At 39.4% G+C, this 21,079-nt stretch overlaps 1 long non-coding RNA gene across 1 annotated transcript in view; it reads left to right on the top strand.

Moving 5' to 3' along the window:
• LOC140526518 (uncharacterized) overlaps window positions 1-21,079 on the top strand; it is a 34,950-nt gene that overhangs the window by 7,120 nt on the left and 6,751 nt on the right. Inside the window, exons 2-3 of the long non-coding RNA XR_011974407.1 lie at window positions 16,202-16,325; window positions 20,376-20,487. This is a non-coding gene — a long non-coding RNA (uncharacterized lncRNA). The remainder of the gene's footprint in view (window positions 1-16,201; window positions 16,326-20,375; window positions 20,488-21,079) is intronic.

The raw sequence follows: 21,079 nt of genomic DNA, 5'->3' as shown, positions 1-21,079 counted from the left end.
ACACATAGTTGAGAGCAGAGCTGGAATTTGAATAGAAGTTTACAGTCTCTAAATCTCTTGCTGCTATATCACAGTGTGTCTCTCTCTTATAAAGAAGAGAGGAAGAAAGGAGGCATTTAATAAGCACCTACTCCATGCCAAGTACTGTGTTAAGTGCTTAACAAGTGTTATCTCACTTGGTCATTGATTTGGAATTGATTGAATGACATGGGAGACATTGGCACAGGACACCCAGAATGGTATATCCACATCAAAGAAGGTTGTATGCTTTATGAGCAGAGTTGACATAGCTAAAAAGAAACATGAGATGCACAAATTTAGAGAAAATATCCCAAATGTTCACATAGACTATTCATGCCTGACCTGTGACAGAGCACTCTGAGCTCCTATTGTTCTGATTAGCCACAGTTGGACACACTGTAACTTGGCTCTAACATAGTGATGTCATTTTGATCTTCTTTAAGAATGAAGGACAACAACCAACCAATTAATTGAGCTAAAGTCTGTAAAGTTTTTTTTCAAACCTTAAAGTACTATATAAAAGGGATCTGATTGGCCAGTATCCAAACATGAGATAGGTTTTTTAAAGGTATTTCCAGTTCCTATTTCTAGTTAACCATTACTCCCCTACCCCTAGTTCTATTGCCAAAGCTCTTAATCCCCTTGGTCACTGAGGGAGTAAAGCCATTGCTATCTGGAGCTCTGAGCCATCCTTTAAGTCCTTCAGTCCTTAAGAGCTTCACAGCTACCCCAATGTGGCATAGTAGAAAGAGCGCTTGATTTGGGATCCAAAGACCTGGGTTCAGATTTCAGCTCTTTCCTTTAGTACCTATGTGATGAGGGGCAATTCAGGTGACTTTCCTGGTTCTCAGTTTCTTCACCTAAAATATGAGGTATTAGGGTTTACTAAACAGTTTCCATGGAGTCTTCTGCCCCTAAAACTATGATCTAAATCTAAGCCTCAACTTATCTGGTTCCCCAGATTCTGTTTGCAAAATTTCTATAAAATAGACTTTCCCTTTCTTGGTCACATGACTGCTGAACTATCTCAGAAATGTTTCTTCCTATTTCTGAACTCACAGATTCTTTAGAATTTTGTATTAGTCTTTTTTCTCCCCAATTCCAACCCACTTAGGTAGAATAGAATTAATTTCCGGATGCCACAGTGGGAATATATGAGAATGCCTAAGCATCTGTATATCTAAAGCCCACTTATGTTTTGACAACTCCAATCTCGGTTATAGTAGATTTTATATTCAATCCAAATATGTATTTGGGGGAAGGAGAGATCTGTAGTTTAACTGATTGGTTTTTAATTGCATACTGTCATTGAATCCTTATCAAGTTAAGTGCAACTGATCTCTCACTAAGCAAGACAACATTCTAAAGTATTATTTGGAAGTTATTTGAGCTGTTTCAACTGGTTAACAGCCAATCAATTCATACCCTTCTCTTCCCCAGTTCTCCCAGATAAATCTAGCCAGGGGAAAGCACCCTCTGAGGCTGTAAACACCCTCCCACCCTTCCTAGCTGTGGCTTCTCCCCAGATCTACTACCTCCTTTTTTTCCTTCCTCCACCACCAAAAATAGTTATATAAATATTATGTACCCCAGCACCAATAATAATGATAACATGCCTTGTGTGTACCATGGCACCAAGATGCAATGCCAATGGAAAGGGTGGTAAGACAGGTATAAAAGCAGGCAAAAGTTTAGAACCTTGCTGAAGAAGCAATTCCTCACAAAATGTAAGCCCTCTTATATCCCCTGCTTCATCCCTTCCCCACCATTCTTGCAGGTTGCTTTCATCTACTAAACTAGGTCTTTATTTATTGTCTTCAATCCTATATTAACCTCTTCACTCCTTCCTTTTAAGGACTTCAGCCAGATCCAACTCTGATTCTTACCTGTTGTCTCCTTGCTGTTTGCTAATGACCCAAGATTGATTTATGTATTGAGTGCCACTTTCCCTAACAAGCCTGCCCAATAGATGACTCTGAAAGACCGTTTCCTAGATTCCCTAAAAGTTATTGCAGAGAGATATATGGAATGCTGAGGGATGCTGTTCTGGCAGCATCCAATCAATTGATCAACAAATATTTATTAAATACTGTGTATCACACACTCTGCCAAGTGCTAGAGATACTAGAGAGGCAAAGTTCATCTCTGTCCTCAAGGAGCTTACATTGTTGTTGTTTTTTTTTAGATTTAAATTTATTGATTCATTTTTGGTTTTCAACATTCATTTCCACAAGATTTTGAGTTCCAAATTCTCTCCCATCTTTACCCTCTTCCCCACCCTGAGATGGCATGCATTCTGATTACCCCCTCCCCCAGTCTTCCCTTCCTTTTGTCATCCCTCCCTCTTATCTGCTTCCCCTTTCTTGAAGGGCAGGATAGATTTCAATATCCCATTGCCTGTATGTCTTATTTCCCAGTTGCATGTAAAAACAATTCTTTCAACATTTGTTATTGAAACTTTATGTTTCAAATTCTCTCCCTTCTTCCCTCCCCACCCACCCCCCATTGAGAAGGCAAGCAATTCAACATAGGTTATACAGGTGTAGGTATGCAAAACACCTCCATAATAGTCATATTGTGAAAGACTATATGTCCTTCCATCCTATCCTGCCCCCCAATTATTCTATTTTCTCCTTTGACCCTGTCCTTTTTCTAAAGTATTTGCTTCTGACTACGCCTTCCCCCAATTTTCTCTCCCTCTTTCCCCCCTTCTTATCCCCTTCCTCTAGGGTAGAATAAGGTGTAAGGTAAGGTAGGGTAAGATTGTTGTATTTATCCTTCATTTTCGAAGAAGATCATGACATCAGAGAAATGATGACATGACTTGCACTTGACTTTGTTTTGAGTGAGGGAGGGCTGTGCAAGGTCACCAACCCCACTTTCTCTTCCTGAGCCATCTGTGTCCAACAACCAGATATTCATCAGGATGACTAGAGATGGCCTAGGATGCAATGGGACACTTTGGCCTTCTTAGTCTGACTTTTCCAGGTACTCACTTAGAGGGAGGTAATGCTCACTGAGTAAATAGACCTCTTTAAGAAGTGGTCAGGAATGGCCCCTTTAATGAACAAAAGAAAAAATAAATCCAGCTGGGAGGGAAACAGAAACTGTTACTATTGGTAATCACTCTAAGCCAGCCATTAAGTGGAACATGGGAAGGGACCCACTGTTATCTAGTCTATGGGCTTCAGAGTGCCCTGGATTTCAGGTTTTAGGAATGACAAGGAAGGAGAGAAGGAAGGAAAGAAGGGAAGAAGAAAAGAAGGAAGGAAGAAAGAAGGAAGGGAGAAAGAAAGAAGGGAAGGAAGGAAGGAAGGAAGAAAGAAAGAAAAGAAAGGAAGGAAGGAAGGAAGGAAGGAAGGAAGGAAGGAAGGAAGGAAGGAAGGAAGGAAGGAAGGAAGGAAGGAAGGAGGGAGGGAGGGAGGGAGGAAGGAAGGAAGAGGGGGATACAGGAGGGAGAGAATGAGCTGGGTTACCCAGCTAACTGGGTCCCCACTCAGGCAGCTTGGTCTACTCACAAGTTGTGTTCATCCTTCATTTTCAAAGAAGATCATGACATCAGAGAAATGACAACATGACTTGCACTTGACTTTGTTTTGAGGGAGGGAGAGCTATGTAAGGTCACCAATCTCACTTTCTTCTCCTGAGCCATCTGGGTCCAATGACCAGATATTCTGACTACCCCATCCCCCAATCTGCTCTCCCCTCTTATTCCCCCTTCTTATCCCCTTTCCCTACTTTTCTGTATAGTAAGTTACCCAATTGAGTGTGTATGTTATTCCCTCCTTAAGCTAAATCTGACGAGAGTAAGTTTCACTCATTCCTTCTCACCTCCCCTCTCTTTCCCTTCATTGTGAAACCTTTTTCGTCTTTTTTTGTGAGATAATTTACTGCACTCTACTTCTCCCTTTTTCTTCTCTCACTCCTAATTTTATTTTTAGATATCACTCCTTCATATTCAACTTACACTGTGCTATCTATCTATCTATCTATCTATCTATCTATCTATCTATCTATCTATCTATCTCCTCCAACTATCCTAGTACTTAGAAAGGTTTCATGAGTTACAAATATCATCTTTCCATGCAGGAATGTAAACAGTTCAACCTTAATAAATTTCTTATGATTTCTCTTTCCTGTTTACCTTTCCATGCTTCTCTTGATTCTTGTGTTTGAAAGTCAATTTTCTATCTGGTCTTTTCATCAAGAATGCTTGAAAGTCCTCTATTTCATTAAAATCTAATTTTTCCCCCTGAAGAATTAAACTCAGTTTTGCTGTGTAGGTGATTCTTGGTTTTAATCTTAGCTCCTCTGACCTCTGGAATATCATATTCCAAGCCCTTCAGTCCCTTAATGTAGAAGCTGCTAGTTCCTGTGTTCTCCTGATTATATTTTCACAATACTTGAATTCTTTTTTTCTAGCTATTTGTAATATTTTCTCCTCAACCTGGGAACTCTGAAATTTGGCTACAATATTCCTAAGAGTTTTCTTTTTGGAATCTCTTTCCACAGACAATCAGGGGATTCTTTGAATTTCTATTTTACCCTCTGGTTCTAGAATATCAGGGCAGTTTTTCATGATAATTTCTTGAAACATGATATCTAGATTCTTTTTTTGATCATGGCTTTCAGGTAGTCCAATAATTATTAAATTATCTCTCCTGGATCTATTTTCCAGCTCAGTGGTTTTTCTAAGGAGATATTTCACATTGTCTTCTATTTTTTCATTATTGTGGCTCTGTTTTATAATTTCTTGATTTCTCATAAAGTCATTAGCTTCCATTTGCTCCCACTGTTTCCATATTGAAGGAATTGTTTTCTTCAGTGAGTTTTTGGTCCTCTTTTCCCATTTGGTTGATTCTGCTTTTTAAGGCATTCTTCGCCTCATTGACTTTTTGGACTTCTTTTGGCATTTGGGTTAATCTATTTTTAAGGTGCTATTTTCTTCAGTATTTTTTAGCAAGCTGTTGACTTATTTTTCATGATTTTTTTTTTGCATCACTCTCATTTCTCTTCCCACTTTTTTCCCTACTTCTCTTACTTGATTTTTAAAATCCTTTTAAGCTTTTCCATGATATGGGACCAATTCATATTGCTCTTGGAGGCTTTTGATGTAGAAATTTTGACTCTGCTGTCCTCCTCCTATTGTATGCCCTGATCTTCCTTGTCACCAAAGTAAGAATCCATAGTCTGAGTTCTACAATGTTTACTCATCTTCCCAGCCAAACACTTGACTTTCTAACTCTTTGTTAAGATAGAACTCTGCTTCCAGTAGAGGTGGGGGTGGGGCAGGAATGGGGGGAGGTATACTGTTCCAGGATTCAGGGGTTTTGTATCAGCTGCTTGATCCCCCACTGTCTGTGGGCCCAGAGCTCTGGAAGCAGCCTCTGTCACTGCTGCTTCCATTGGCTCCAACCCCTCACCCCCATCCCCACCCTCGATGCACTCTTCTTTCACCCAGATATCACAGAGCTTTCCCACTGACTTTTTTGGCATTTGTGTGTAGAGAAGTCTGGAAACTGCCACAGCCGCCAATGAGTCAGTCCTCTGAGGCTTGCTCCAGCCAGTCTGTGCCAAAGTAGCCCACAGAGCTATGCTCTCTGTCTGGTGTGAAAGATACTTCCTGTCAATTTTCCAGGTTGTCTTGGCCTGAGTATTTTTTTTATTTCTGTCACTTTGTGGGTTCTATAGCTCTACAATTTGTTTAGAGTCATTTTTACAGGTATTTGGAAGACTTTGGGGGAGAGGTCAGGGAAGTTCCTGCTTTTACTCCACCATCTAGGCTCTGCCCCTGAACATAGGAGCTTACATTCTAATGGACCAACACAAAGTAATAAACTCAACCTTGGCCTTTTGTCTTCTGTGGGCAAAAAGTAGCTTGTCCGAAAAACCAAATAGAGCTTGGTGTTGATGGAGAAATGGGCCTTCTACTAAAATTTTTAACAAATATTCATTGAATTAAATTCTTGAATCTTTCTTGAATAAAAATAGAATACTGTTATATTCAGATCCTTCATATTCCATACTTTTTTGATCTGATCTCATTAGTATCAATGATCTGAGCAGAAAATGATTAGTCATATTTTCTATATAGTTATCCCTTCTACATTGCAACTTTTCCCATCACTATTCTGATATATCTCAGGTCATCATAAGAAATTAAATGGGGGGAGGAGCCAAGATGGCGGAATAGAAAGATACACATATGCTAGCTCCAAACCCACAGCCCATAAAACACCTGTAAAGAAGAACTCCCAACAAATTCAGGAGCAGCAGAAGCCACAAAACAATGGAGCAGAGGAGATTTCTGTTCCAGAGAGACCTGAAAAACTGACCTGAAAGGTCTGTTGCGCACTGGACCCAGAGCAGAGCCCAGCCCTGCCTTGGCCATGCGGCACCAAGAGGAGCAGATCCAAGCAGGCTTCAAGGACAGAATTTCCAGTGGCCTTGCAGGTCCCTCTACCCACAGGCTCAAAGGTCAGTGAAAGAGTCTTTTTGGCTTGCTGAGAGGGGAGCAGGGTGTCCCCATGACTCAGGCCTCCTCGGAAAGCAGCAGCAGAGGTGGCAGCAGACAAGGGCTCCCAAAGCAGGCAGGAACTCAGATCCATTGTTGAAGGTCTCCATATAAACCCCCTGAGGGAACTGAGCCCCACGTGGTGGCCTTGCCCCCACCTGAGCACCTGAACTTAATCTCACACTGAATAGCAGCCCTGTCCCCGCCCAAAGCCCTGAGGCTGGGAAGCAGCATTCGAATCTCACAAGCGCTAGCTGGGCGGATCTGGAGGTGAGGTGGGTGTGGAGAGGACACTCAGAAGTCAAGTCACTGGCTGGGAAAATGCCCAGAAAAGGGAAAAAAATAAGACCATAGAAGGTTGTTTTCTTGGTGAACAGATATCTCCTCCCTTCCTTTCAGATGAGGAAGAACAATGCTTACCATCAGGGAAAGACATAGAAATCAAGGCTTCTGTATCCCAAACATCCAAAATAAATATTCAATGGGCTCAGGCCATAGAAGAGCTCAAAAAGGATTTTGAAAATCAAGTTAAAGAGGTGGAGGAAAAACTGGGAAGAGAAATGAGAGAGATGCAAGAAAAGCATGAAAAACAGGTCAACACCTTGCTAAAGGAGACCCAAAAAATGCTGAAGAAAATAACACCTTGAAAAATAGGCTAACTCAATTGGCAAAAGAGGTTCAAAAAGCCAATGAGGAGAAGAATGCTTTCAAAAGCAGAATTAGCCAAATGGAAAAGGAGGTTCAAAAGCTCACTGAAGAAAATAGTTCTTTAAAAATTAGAATGGAACAGATGGTGGCTAATGACTTGATGAGAAACCAAGAAATCACAAAACAAAACCAAAAGAATGAAAAAATGGAAGAGAATGTGAAATATCTCATTGGAAAAACAACTGACCTGGAAAATAGATTCAGGAGAGACAATTTTAAAATTATGGGACTACCTGAAAGCCATGATCAAAAAAAGAGCCTAGACATCATCTTCCATGAAATTATCAAGGAAAACTGCCCTGAGATTCTAGAACCAGAGGGCAAAATAAGTATTCAGGGAATCCACCAATCACTGCTTGAAAGAGATCCAAAAAGAGAAACTCCTAGGAACATTGTGGCCAAATTCCAGAGTTCCCAGGTCAAGGAGAAAATATTACAAGCAGCTAGAAAGAAACAATTCAAGTATTGTGGAAATACAATCAGGATAACACAAGATCTAGCAGCTTCTACATTAAGGGATCAAAGGGCGTGGAATAGGATATTCCAGAAGTCAAAGGAGCTAGGACTAAAACCAAGAATCACCTAGCTAGCAAAACTGAGTATAATACTTCAGGGGAAAAAATGGTCTTTCAGTGAAATAGAGGACTTTCAAGCATTCTTGATGAAAAGACCAGAGTTGAAAAGAGAATTTGACTTTCAAACACAAGAATGAAGAGAAGCATGAAAAGGTAAGCAGCAAAGAGAAGTCATAAGGGACTTACTAAAGTTGAACTGTTTACATTCCTACATGGAAAGACAATATTTGTAACTCTTGAAACCTTTCAGTATCTGGGTAGTTGGTGGACACACACACACAGAGAGACAGAGAGCACAGAGTGAATTGAATAGGATGGGATCATATCTTTAAAAAATGAAATTAAGGGGTGAGAGAGAAATATATTGGGAGGACAAAGGGAGAAATGAAGTGGGGAAATTATCTCTCATAAAAGAGACAAGCAAAAGAATTTTTAGTGGTGGGAAAAAGAGGGGAGGTGAGAAAAAAACATGAAGTTTACTCTCATCACATTCGACTAAAGAAAGGAATAAAAGGCACACTTGTTTTGGTATGAAAACCTATCTTACAATACAAGAAAGTGGGGGAGAAGGGGATAAGCAGGGTAGGGGGGATGATGGAAGGGAGGGCAGTAGAAGAAGGGAGCAATTTGAAGTCAGCACTCTTGGGGAGGGACAGGATCCAAAGAGAGAATAGAAGCAATAGGGGGCAGGATAGGATGGAGGGAAATATAGTTAGTCTTACACAGCACGACTATTATGGAAGTCATTTGCAAAACTACACAGATATGGCCTATATTGAATTGCTTGCTTTCCCAAAGGGAATGGGTGGGGAGGGAGGGATAAAGAGAAGTTGGAACTCAAAGTTTTAGGAACAACTGTCGAGTTCTGTTCTTGCTACTAGGAAATAAATACAGGTAAAAGGGTATAGAAAGTTATCTGGCCCTACAGGACAAAAGAGAAGATGGGGACAAGGGAAGGGAGGGATGATAAAAGAAAGGGCAGATTGGTGATAGGGGAAATTAGAATGCTTGGTGTTTTGGGGTGGGGGAGGGGACAAATGGGGAAAAAATTCGGAACCCAAAGTTTTGTGAAAATGAATGTTAAAAGTTAAATAAATAAATTTAAATTAAAAAAAAAGAAATTAAGTGGAGTGCAGAGGGAGCTAGCTGATGCAGTAAATAGAACACTGGCCCTGGAGTTAGGAGGACCTGAGTTCAAATCTGGCCTCAAGACACTTGACACTTACTAGCTATGTGATCTTGGACAAGTTACCTAACGCTGATTGTCTTGCCTACCCCCCTCAAAAGAAAAAGAAATTAAATTGGGATTTTGGGGGAGTTTTGTAGAAGCCAGAGATGATACTTGAAGGTCAGCACACAATCCAGAGCCTATGACCAGATAGTTCACCTAAATTTTACAATAAGGTACTGTAAATATCCCATAAAAGAAAAAGAAAAATTTAGACTTCTTTTCTGGTATGGAGGGAGGACCTAAAAATTTCACATGTATTTTCCGGATTGCAGGAGCAAAGCCCCCTTAAATCCCACAATGTGTGGAAAAGATAACTATACTAGTTCTTAGTAGACTAGTAATAATAGCTACCACTCACATAATACTTACTATGTTCCAGGTCCTAGCTGAATGCTTTATGATAATTATCTCATTTAAGTTTCAACAACAATTCTGCAAGGCGGTTGCTGTTATTACCCCCATTTTACATACAAGGAAACTGAAGTCAAATGACTTGCCCAGGGTCACATAGTTAATTAGTATGTGAGGTCACATTTGAACTTAGGTCTTCCTGATTCCAGGACCATGCTCTATCCACTGACCTACTGTACTGTTTGAACTGATAGAAAAACTGTCCTATAGGAGGCAGTGATTTCTTGGGTATTGGACAGGAAACAGCCACGAGACAGATGCCCTTGTAGAATGTTGGATGGCAGGGAAGGGCATGCAGAATCTAGGAAAGAAGAAGAGGAAGTCAAGTGATCTATAATCATCTTTTTTCTTTTCCATTCAGATGTGACTTCATTGATATGGGGAACTCTTTGTTTAGAAACTGCCTCCATCGATGCATCTTGCCACCTATTATTTAACTTATGGTCTTAGGGAAGTATCTGAAACAGAGGGTTTAAGAGAGTTGCCCATAGTCACACAGCTATTATGTGACAAAGGTAGGACTTGAACCCAGGTTTCCCTGTCTCCAAAGTCCTTTCTTTCCTATGCTGTCAGCACCATTAACTATAATGGTGTTTAAGAGTAAGACTTATCCTTCTCTTTCCTTTACCTCTATAGTCTATTTACTCTTAAGCAAATCTATTCTGTTCCCTTCACCCAGGCTTATAACCTGAGGGTCATTTTTGACCCTTCCTTCTAACTCACCACCTTCCCCCACATCCAAGAAGTTGCCAAATCCTGTTTTTTCTTCTACAATATCATACATTTGTCCTTTCCTCTAAACTCCCACAATAGCCAAACTCATTTGAGCTCTCATCTCTTCTTATAATAACCTCCTCACTAGACTTCCTTCTTTGTAAGACATTGGAAAAAGCATTGACTCTGGAGGCCAATCCCCATTATCTTCATATCTCTCCTCTGATGTTTATTACCTGTATGACCTTGGTCAACTCTTTAAGGAATCATTTTCTTCATCTGTAAAATGAGGGACTTGTACTAGATGGCATGTGAGATCCTTTCCAGTTCAAAATCTAAGCTTTCTCCAATCCATCCTTCACAGTGGTTACTCAGTTAGCTTCTTCATGTACCACTTTTATAACACAATCCCTCTACCCCCAAACCTTCAGTGGTTTACCATTATTTAATGTGTTAACTCCTGGTTCAGGAATTCAAGGCCCCACTAACCTGTCTATCCATTCTTTTCCCCTAGGGAGATGTCATTCTTCCCATTTTCTACATTGCAACCAGATTACACTACTCTTCATCTCTTGTTCTTGTTGACTTGTTTGTGCAATGATTCCCCATTTGCTCTCCTTGGGTTGGGGGCAGGAGGCGTTCACCTTTGCCTCTTGTTCAGGGACTAGACCACCACCATCTTGAAAGCAAGCACCACACCACCTCCCTCATGTCATTTCCATTTTCCAGGTGCATTGCTAACAATTATATGGAAATAAGCTCTGTAGGTTTTTATATCTTTTGAGGTCTCTTCCACATTTCAACACCCTAAAGTAAAACCTCCTTTGTGAAGTCTTTCTTGATTGCCCCACTCCCAGAGGTGAAATGATCCTTCATTCTTCATAATTATCATAGCACATTTCCTGATATCTTGTAGAATAACAAATGAAAAGCTGGAGGTGATTTCAAAGGTCACCTAGTCCACTCCCTTCATTGTGTAGATAAAGGAACTGCGATCTAGAGAGGATGAGTGACTTACTCAAAGTCTAAAAGGTAGCAAGCTTCAGAGGCAAGATTTGAATCCAGGCCCTCACACTCCAAAGCCTTTGCTCTTTCTCTTGTGTGACTTTATCCCAGTCTCTCTTGATCTTATCCTTCCACATATCTTAGTTATTTGTATGTTATTGTCTTCCCCTTCATATACCCTAATATATTTTCAAGTATATATATATATATATATATATGTATATATATATATATATATATATATATATATATATATATACATATATATATATATATTCTCAAGTATATTACAAATAATAAGCACTTAATAAAAATGTATTAATGAATGAATGAGCCCCTAAGAATCTAACAAAAAGCTAAATTCTGTGGTTCTGGATGAAAACTGGAGGTTAGTCTCATTCAAGTATATTATAAAAAACAGACTGAAGGGCTATTTGGCTTTGTGACACAGGCCTTAGGTGTTTCCTAAGCAAAATATTCCCTTTAACTATGAGAAATTTTAGAAGAACCAAATAAATTACAGATTTAGGTTCAGATTGTTACTGGGAATGTCCCTTTAGTTTGCTTCAGAGAAGAAATAAACCCCAAGAGTAGTCTTCGAATTAAGTTATTCTCCCAGGGACCATTCATATCAGAGGTGAGTCAACTCCCCAAAGCTTTCTCCTTTCAATACTCATTTCTAGGGCCTGACCACAACCAGATTATATATGGAGCCAATTCCAGCAGTTTCATTTCACAATAGTTATTTCTTAAGGGACTTTCTTCTCATCAATCCTTAAAACCTTCCCTCAAGAGAAAAACTATGCACATGCCTACCAAGTAAAGGTACATTTTTGTAAAGGTAGAAAATTGAAAGAAGAATTATGGCATAGGGAATAGAGTGCCAGACATAGCTCCATCCTCCACTCAGCTGCCAAAGTAATCATCCAAAAGCATAAGTCTACCATGCCTTGACCTTTCCCGATCTCTCTTCTGTCCTCACCTCCCACTCAGTAAACTCCAGTGATTCCTTATAAGCTCCCAGATCAAATATAAAATACTTCTTAGACTTTACTGCCTTCCACAATCTCTACAATCCAGCAACGCTAGCCTTCTTGCAGTTTCTTGTACGTGGGCCATCTCCAAACCCTTTGTGTTTTTTCCCTGACTGTCTCCCTTGCCTTGAATGTTCTCCCATCTCACCTCTGCCTTCTGGCTTCCTTCAACACCCAGAAGTCATCTAGTCCAGTGCCTTTATTTTATAAATGAGAACTTTAAGACCCAGGCAATAAAAGTTTTGCCTAATATCATACAGGCCTATCTGGAATTTGAACCCAGATCCACCAATTCCCAAGTCAGAACACCTCATTACCTCTCCTCAAGAGCATATAATTAAATATTTTCTAAATAAATTTTAAAATGGCAAGGATCTTCTATTATCAGAGAAAAATTCTCCCTTTCTTTACCATCTCCTTTCCTTCCTTCCTCCCTCCTTTAATCAGCCCCCCAGGGAGAAGAGTTTTGTTTCCACTCTAAAGGAAGCAGTTCTAGTGAGGTACTCCAATCAGCCACCTACCAACTCTTGAGTAACACTCCTCCCTGTGCAGTAACACACAGGTACTCATGGGAGGTACAACTCAAGGGAGAAGCTGTTTTAATTCTTGAAACTTAACTATTATGTCAAAGAAAACCAAGGAAAGAGTGGGAGATACATCTCCCGGAACCATACATGAGGACTTACTATCTTTAGTAATCATCAAAGACAAGGTCATATACTACCCTTTCCTGTCCTGGTCCTTTCATCCAGCACAAACTGAACTTTAAACATATTTTTAGATCTTTCCCTTCAACTAAAAAGAAAAGAGTTTATTTGAAGAGAACCCTGGCCTCTAAAATACCAAGAAAATTGGGCCAAAACCTTCATGATGTCACTATAGTTTTGTCTATGTTGGCAAAGGGTAGTGGAAAATAGAGGCAATTTTCCAGAAGATTTTAAGTCTTCTCTACCTCATCCCATCAAAGGCACTTTTGTCTGAAACAAACCAATGAAGCAGATTTTTTTTCTTGACTTGGATGAGCGCTTTAGTTCTTTGATCATTTCACTATCTTAAATCTGAAATGAAAACCCACATTTAAATAATATGTTCAAGTCGAATAAACACTTTCTTCTCAACAACAATGAGAGCAAGTGGTGCAATTATTCCTATCTTTGTTTTAGAGGTGGGACAGCTGAGGTACAGAGAAGGTTCATTGGATCATAACTGGAAAAGACCCTTGAATGTCATCTAGTCTAACCTGTTCATTTTAGAAAGAGGAAACTTGAGGCCTCAAAGGCTTAAATGGCTTGCCCAAAGTCATACAGGGGTAAATAACAGGGCAGAAAAGAAAGCCGGTGATCTCTGATTCCAAATCCAGCATGCTATCCATTGCACCATGGTGCAATGAGCAATTTAAAAAACTTACCCATGACTGCACAGCAAGAAAGTGTCAGAGGCAGAATAGTAACTCAGTTCTGAGGACTATAGGTCTGTCTACACTATACTATACAACGTCTCTGGTAATAACTTTAAATGAATTATTTATCCCAAGAACCCAGGTAATTCTAGTCCAATGAATCTTTTCAGCCAAAACTATGTTATTTGGCCAGCTCCAATGACCAAAATAACTGAAAGATGGGTAAATGCCCACTTCCTTTTGTTAGTATGTAAAGCCCATCTGTATACAATGTTTAAAAGAGGACTTACAGAATTTGTAACTTCTCAAGGGTCTTGAGAAAATGTATAAATTTGAGTTAACATAGAACTCACCAGAATAAATAAAAAATATTGTTACATACATCTTAAAAGGTATCTATAATTTGGAATAACTACTACTAATGGGAATGAAACTGAACATCATAACAATAACTTTGCATATAGTAGGCACTCCTAGGATCTTATATCAAGAGCTGGTAGGAATCTCAGAGGAAATCTAATCCAATCTTTTCATTTTACAATGGAGAAACCAAGCCCAAGAGAAGGGTAATGACCACCCAAGGTTGCCACACAAGTAGAAGCAGTTATTTAATCATTTCAGACTCTTTGTGAAGCCATTTCAGGTTTTCCAGGCAAAGATACTGGACTGGTTTGCCATTTCATTCACTGCCAGATCATTTACAGATGAGGAAACTGAAGCCAGCAGGGTTAAGTGACTTGTCCAGGATCACACAGCTAGTAAGCATTTGAGGCCAGATTTGAACTCAAGAAGATGAGTCTTCCTGACTTCAGGCCAAGTGCTCTATCTACCATGCCACCCAACTGCCCCAAGAGGAGACAGAGATCTACAAATATGTATTAAATAGATCAATGTTTATGGATTCATGGAGGTGAATCACAAAACAATACAGTCTGTGAAGAACTAAAAATAAATATCACTCAGAACAGAGAGGCATATAGGCAATGTGAGTAGGCTATAGCATGTGATAAATGAGCACAAAAAGAACCATAGAAAAGGAAATTAGCAAAGAAACATAAGAACAAGGAGGCAGAGAAGGTGGCTGGAGAGCTGCCTCACCTCTTTACTAGCTGTGTAACCCTGAGTAAGTCGTTAAACCACTCTCTGTCTCAGTTTCCTTGTTTGTAAAATGGGGAGAACAAGAGCCCCTATGTCACAGGGTTGCTGTGAGAATCAAATGAGCTTTGCAAAGCTTAAAGCAATTTGCTAGCTATTATTGTTGTGATTATCATACTCCAAAAAGATCAATTAGTCATGTGACAAGTGTCAGGGATAATCATTGGATAGCCTAAGTTCTCCACTGATATCCTCCCACTGTCACAAAAAAAGTGAGGATGGCCCCCAACAGATCAGTGGATCCCTAAAACAACTTATAAGAGGATATGGAAAAAAGTGAGTACAGGATGGGCAGTCATGAATGAGCTGTGATCCACATGCTTAGACCAACAATCCACATCAAGAAAATCATAGACCCACTACAGTATAGGAAAATTGAAGAGTATAGAAAATCCTTAATACCTAGGCCCATTGTTGTGTAATGGAACTTGTGCAATGATTTGCAGATTTCTGCCTGAAAATATTATATTAGATCATGGTTTTCTGGTGAGCTTCCAATGGGAAAAAACAATTCATCTTGGGTCACTGAAAAGTTGTTTATTTTTATGGCATAGTAGTCAAGTTGAGGATGTTTTTAGGAGTCAGTGAGGCTATCTCAACCAAATGTATTTTTTTGAAATTTCCCTAAGTTAAAACCTCTGGAGAGAGGTCAAGGGCATGTCTGGAGAGTGGAGAAAAGCAGCATTAAAAAGATTTTTTTCTTACTTCTCTTCTTTGCATAGATAATGTCTGACTTTCCCCCCACTGAACAAGCATTGTTGCCATGGTGATGATTTAAGCATTCTCCTAGATCAATATTGGAGCAATAGAAAGTACCTCAGGTATTCCATCCAGTCTGTGAAACTACAGCCAAGCCCTCAGTCTACATTCATTCAACTGTGGAATGAAAGGTTTCAACTGCTCCACCCCAACCCTAGACTGGATAGATCTATGATATGAAAAATCAATCAATCAATATTTATATAATACCTGCTATGAATTCAGGATCATATTTGCCAAGGAATAAAGGGGAGGGGAGTCATGAGGGAAAACTCAGCTTCACAGTCTGGATAGCACTGGCAGCATGAAGAAGGAAAAAAATATGTTGATTGGTGCTCTCTAAAAATGCCACATCCTCTGTAGTTGTTTGTGTATGTATCACCTCGGTAGATTTTAAAGTTGTCTTACAAAAAATTATATGCCTTCATTTTCCTTTCTGTCATTCCTTCACCATCTCTGGTCACACTATTAGAAGTCCTTGCCTAGGTACATAATAATTATTATAAAGTGCTTATCTACACCTGTCTAGTGAAAGCTACAAAAAGAATTGGAAAAGTACACAGTGACTATTCATATTGCAAATCGTCTGATTATGTACTTAGAGTTCAGAACTGAGACCTGAGGGGATGGGGAAAAAGAGAAATTACATGCCTGAATTCTTATTTTCAACCTCAGATGAAAGGTACATGTATAGAAGCAGTATCAGAGCATCAAGATGTGTACCTTTGTTCAGACAGAGAACAGGATCTTCAAAGAGGCTGCCATGGGAATCTTCAAAATAATGCAATCTATTCATTTGGTGAGTTCAAACTGGTCTCCCACTGAGTTCAAGGAACTGCACTAGACATTGAGGAAGATACATGGACTAAATCACACATTTTTTGGATGGGACTAATGTGGGATTTTTTTTTTTTTTGCTTAACTATGTAGATTTTTATGAGGATTTTGTTTTCTTTTCATTTTTTTTCTTTCTTTTTTTTCAAGTGAAAATGGTAGAGGGAGGGGATTTTGGAAGAAAGAGAAAATAAATACTCATCAATTGAAAAAAAAGATAAATGTGATATGGCCCCTGAAGCATAGCATAGTGAATCTGGAGATGGCCCAGGAATTAAGAGGACTTGGGTTCAAGTCCCCACTCTAAACCCATGAGCTATGTGCCCTGGACTAGTCACTTCGTGAGCTAGGCACCTCTCTAAGTCGATAAAGGGGATTTCCTCATCTGAGAATTCCACATATCAATAAAACCCCAAGTATAGTCCCCTATACGTTCCTTCAAGGTAGTTACAATTGAGTAAGGTGTGAAAGGAAAAAGCACAGTATGCGAATGGTAGAAAGCTGGCCTCAGAATCAAGAAGACTATGGAACAAGTTCTTTCTTTTGATTGACGCTGTGGAGCTAGTCATTTAACCTCTCAGTGCTTGCCCTAGGCAACTGAGTTGCAGGGTAGGTGTTGATCTAACTTGATAAAGAGTATTTCTTTATTGGGAGTTCCCTACACCAGTGAAATCACAGGTCTGATCTGTGCCTGCTGCCCACAAGCACCACCAAAAAAGGGGGACATGTAATGCAATAGTATAAGGCAGTATGTGTTAAATGCCATGCCTGTACTATAGGACTTTAGAGCAGGAGGCCACTCCTGGGTAGGGTGATGACTGAAAATTTCCATGGAAGAGAAGAGTTTTGAGTTGGCCTTCCATGATGGGTGGACTTCAGTAGATAGAGATGAGTTGATGGCATTCCAGATAGATGGAGCAAAAGCACAGTCTGTGTAACCTCTATAAGCCTCAGTCTTCTCATTTGTAAAAGGGGATGACAATAATTATAGCATCTATGTCACAAGGTGGTCATTAGGCTCAGAAAAAGTAATGGATATAATGATTTTTTTTTCATAAATATCAAAGGGCAGTGTTAGTACTATTTGTAGATTCCATTTTTATAGTACAGAAGAATTTTACCCTGGCGCTGTTTTAAGGCATAAAAATCCCATGGAATCAGAGAATCACAGACTCTCAAAGCTGAAGGGGACCTCAGAGATCTTTCATTCCCACTTGTCCCAAAACACAAATCCCAACAAATGATCAGCCTGGTATTGCTTAAAGACCTTCAGCAAGGGCAAGTCCGCAACTTCCTAAGGCATCCTATCCCACCTTTGGATAATTCTGGGTTTTTTTCCCTTATTTTAAGCCTAAACTTTGCCCTATTCAATTATACTCATTGGTACTAGTGGTTTCATGCAACTTCATACTCAATTTTACATCACAGGTTTTGCTGTCATGGTTGCCCCTTAAATAAACATAGTAGTTGAGATTTGGTCCATTGTGGAACATCCTTATTGCTAGCTTAAGTACTGACTTCAACCATTTATAAGCTATGTGGACCCCAGCCAAGTCATTTCCTCTCTCTGGGTTTCTCTGTTTCTTCATCTATAAAATGATTATTTGGGATTAGGTCATCACTAAAACCCCTTCTTATTCTGAACTACTATGATTCTATATAAGTGAGAATAGGAATCGCATAACGTTAGAACTGGGAGCTACCTCAGAGATTAGCTAGGTCATTAGTGTTCAGACATTTCAGTCATGCCCAACCCTTCATGATCCCATTTGGAGTTTTCTTGGTGAAAACACTGGAGTGTTTTTGGAGTACCATTTTCTTTTCCAGTTTACTTTACAAATGAGGAAACTGAGGCAAACCAGGTTAAGTGACTTCCCCAGGGTCACACAGCTAGTAAGTGTCTGAGGTCAAATTTGAACTCAGGTCTTCCTAACTCCAGAGCTACTTTGCTACCTAGCTGCCTTGTTTTACAAATAATGCAACTGATTCCTAGAGGAATAAAAGGACTTGCCCAAAAACATATAGCTAGTAAGAAACAAAACCAAGACTAAGTCTTCTAATGCCAAGTTTAGCGCTTTTTTATAGTATAGCAAAATACATAAGCAGCAGTTAAAATAGCCAAGGGGAGACAAATGACCAACAATAGCTGTTCTTTGATTGGTAGGTTTGTGAACCAGAAAAAAAGAATATTGTCATTGGCTGTGATAACTGTCAATACAACCTCTAAAGAACTCTGAAGCAGACAAAAAAGGAAGCATCTACATATAGTTTTAACTGAAACAACCTACTCCTAAATATCTGCAGTGACTATTGTCTCAGGCATGACACATTAAACCCTCAACCTGATATTTAAGGCCCTCTACAATCTGACTCCTAAGAGGAGAGATAAAAAAGAGATCCTCTTAATTCTTCCTTGATCTTTCATTTAATTCACATATTCATTGGCCATGCAGCCCAGTGCCTAGCATCTATCCTCAGAGAGAATTGTTAGTAAATAAATCTGGTGGGTTAGAGTAAGTAAATTTCACTCCAAAGTCTATTGGCCACTTGTGTTATATGCATGATCCTAGATCTGGGATCAAATACTAGAAGGATTTATAGAGGCTATGGAACTCAATTCCCTCATTTTACATACACATCTAGTAGATGTCTTCCAAAGGTGCCTTTGGGGGCCTCCATATTTGGCAAAGAAAGTCCATCTGCTATCATGGTTTAAGTTCACAACACACGCGCTTTTGGTGAACTGGGTTCTTTACCCTTTGAATGAAGCAGGAAGGAGAGGAAAAAGCATATGTCTGAAACAAGGAACTGGTTCAGTTAGCAGATAGCAGAAAATCAAAGAGATTACACCTACTATGAGGATACGGAGGTCTCCCTGTTAAGCCATCTGAACATGTTGCAAAGACTCTTCATGGAACTTTCATGTTTGGTGAACAGGTATGCCCAGATAAGTCCGAGTTACACAGAGATAAAGAAACTGAAGCCTAAGGTTAAGGAAATTGCCTGATTTCCAACATTCAAAGACTCATAGATTAAAACTAGAATGCACTTTAAAGGTCATTTGTTCAATGCCATCCTTTTTCAGATGAGGAAACAGATTAAGAGATATTAAATAACTTGTCTAAGGTTATAGCAGTATAGTAAGTAGCAGAATCTGATTCCAATTAAAGTCCTTTGACTCCAAATCCAGAGAGTGCTAGGCAGTGCAGTAGATAGAGTGCTGGGGCTGGAGTCAGGAAGAACTGAATTTAAATCTGACTTCAGACACTTAGTAGGTATGTGACAAGTGTGACAAGTCACTTAACACTGTTTGCCTCAGTTCTTCATCTGTAAAATGGGCTGAAGAAGGAAATAGCAAAACACTCCACTATCTTTGCCAAGAAAACCCCCAATGGGGTTAGGAAAAGTTGTACTGGAGTGAAATGACTCAACAACAACTAGACTCCTAGTCCAACACCTTTTCTTCTGAATCACATTACCTCTGTTTGTTCTTTGTTTAACTCCACAGAGGATATTTGCCATTCAAAAAAACATTTCCCCCTCCAAAAAAAAGTTTTGCTGTTGACAACCAAAAAATAGTCAGTGTTTGCTAAAGTGATTACTCAAGTTGTCTTAATTTCCTAAGAATCTATGTGTATTAAGAGAATTAGAATCCTCCTCACCCACCCCAGCACTGACCTCAATTCATCATCCTTGTATTATTCTGCCTTTGAGAATCTGATTGAAATTACACAAGGCTATCTCACTGAGGTTCAGAATAAGAATCTGCCTTTTAAAAATATATAAAGACTTTCCATATAAACCAGCTTTCAGTTGGTTGGTGGCCACAGCTCTTTCAGCCACATTATGACCAGACTGTGGTCTTTAATATGATACATTCTCATTGAAACACGATTTGACACACAGCCTTTTTAATGCAGTATAGTTAATTCCCTGTCAGCAAAAGCATCATAGTGGCCTTGTATCACAGTCAAGGATCATTGAAAACGTATTATTACACTTTTGATGCACCCAGATTCTCCAACACCCTCTTCAAGTTGACAAGGCAATGAATGCACTGGGAAAGAGCACTCCCTACACACACAGGAAGAAGATCTGTGCTGAGGTTCTGCTACCTATGACTCTGGGTAAGCCATAAAATCTGTCTAAGCTTTCCTTTCCTCATCTGTAAAAGAAAGGTAATAAAATTTGCTCTACCTGCCTTGAAAGGTAACAGGGAGAAAAGTACCTAAAGCACTTCTAAAACCTTGAAGCAGTCAATGGCTTTTGCTTTTGCTTGTTTTTTTGCTTTGTAATATTTTTCTTCCCAAATCCTTTTCTAGCCATAGAGGTTTTCTCCTATGCTTTTTGGTACATGTTACAATTACAATTACAATTACAACCTAGAAAAAAAAATTATTAGTTTAGATCATCCCAAAGTGCCTAATTTAATGGTGTGAATACAGAAGAGGAATTCAAAAGATCTGGATTTGGGTTCTGACTCTACCTTTTCAGATTAATGACCCTTAGCAAGTCACCCAACCTCTCTGAGACTTAGTTAATTCATGTGTAAAATGGGGATAATTATACCTGCCTATTCTACCCCACAAGGTAGCTCTGAGGATAAAACTAAGATAAAGAATGTAAAAGTATCTTAAAAACTTCAAAGTGCTACGCATATTCAATGACCTATGAACATATTCTGTGATTCTACAAACAAGTGTTTATTGAATGTCTGTG

Source organism: Notamacropus eugenii, chromosome 2, assembly GCF_028372415.1.
Source record: "Notamacropus eugenii isolate mMacEug1 chromosome 2, mMacEug1.pri_v2, whole genome shotgun sequence".
Lineage (NCBI taxonomy): Eukaryota > Metazoa > Chordata > Mammalia > Diprotodontia > Macropodidae > Notamacropus > Notamacropus eugenii.
The sequence above is the reverse complement of the archived record's forward strand: the minus strand, read 5'-3'. Positions and strand labels throughout refer to the sequence as shown.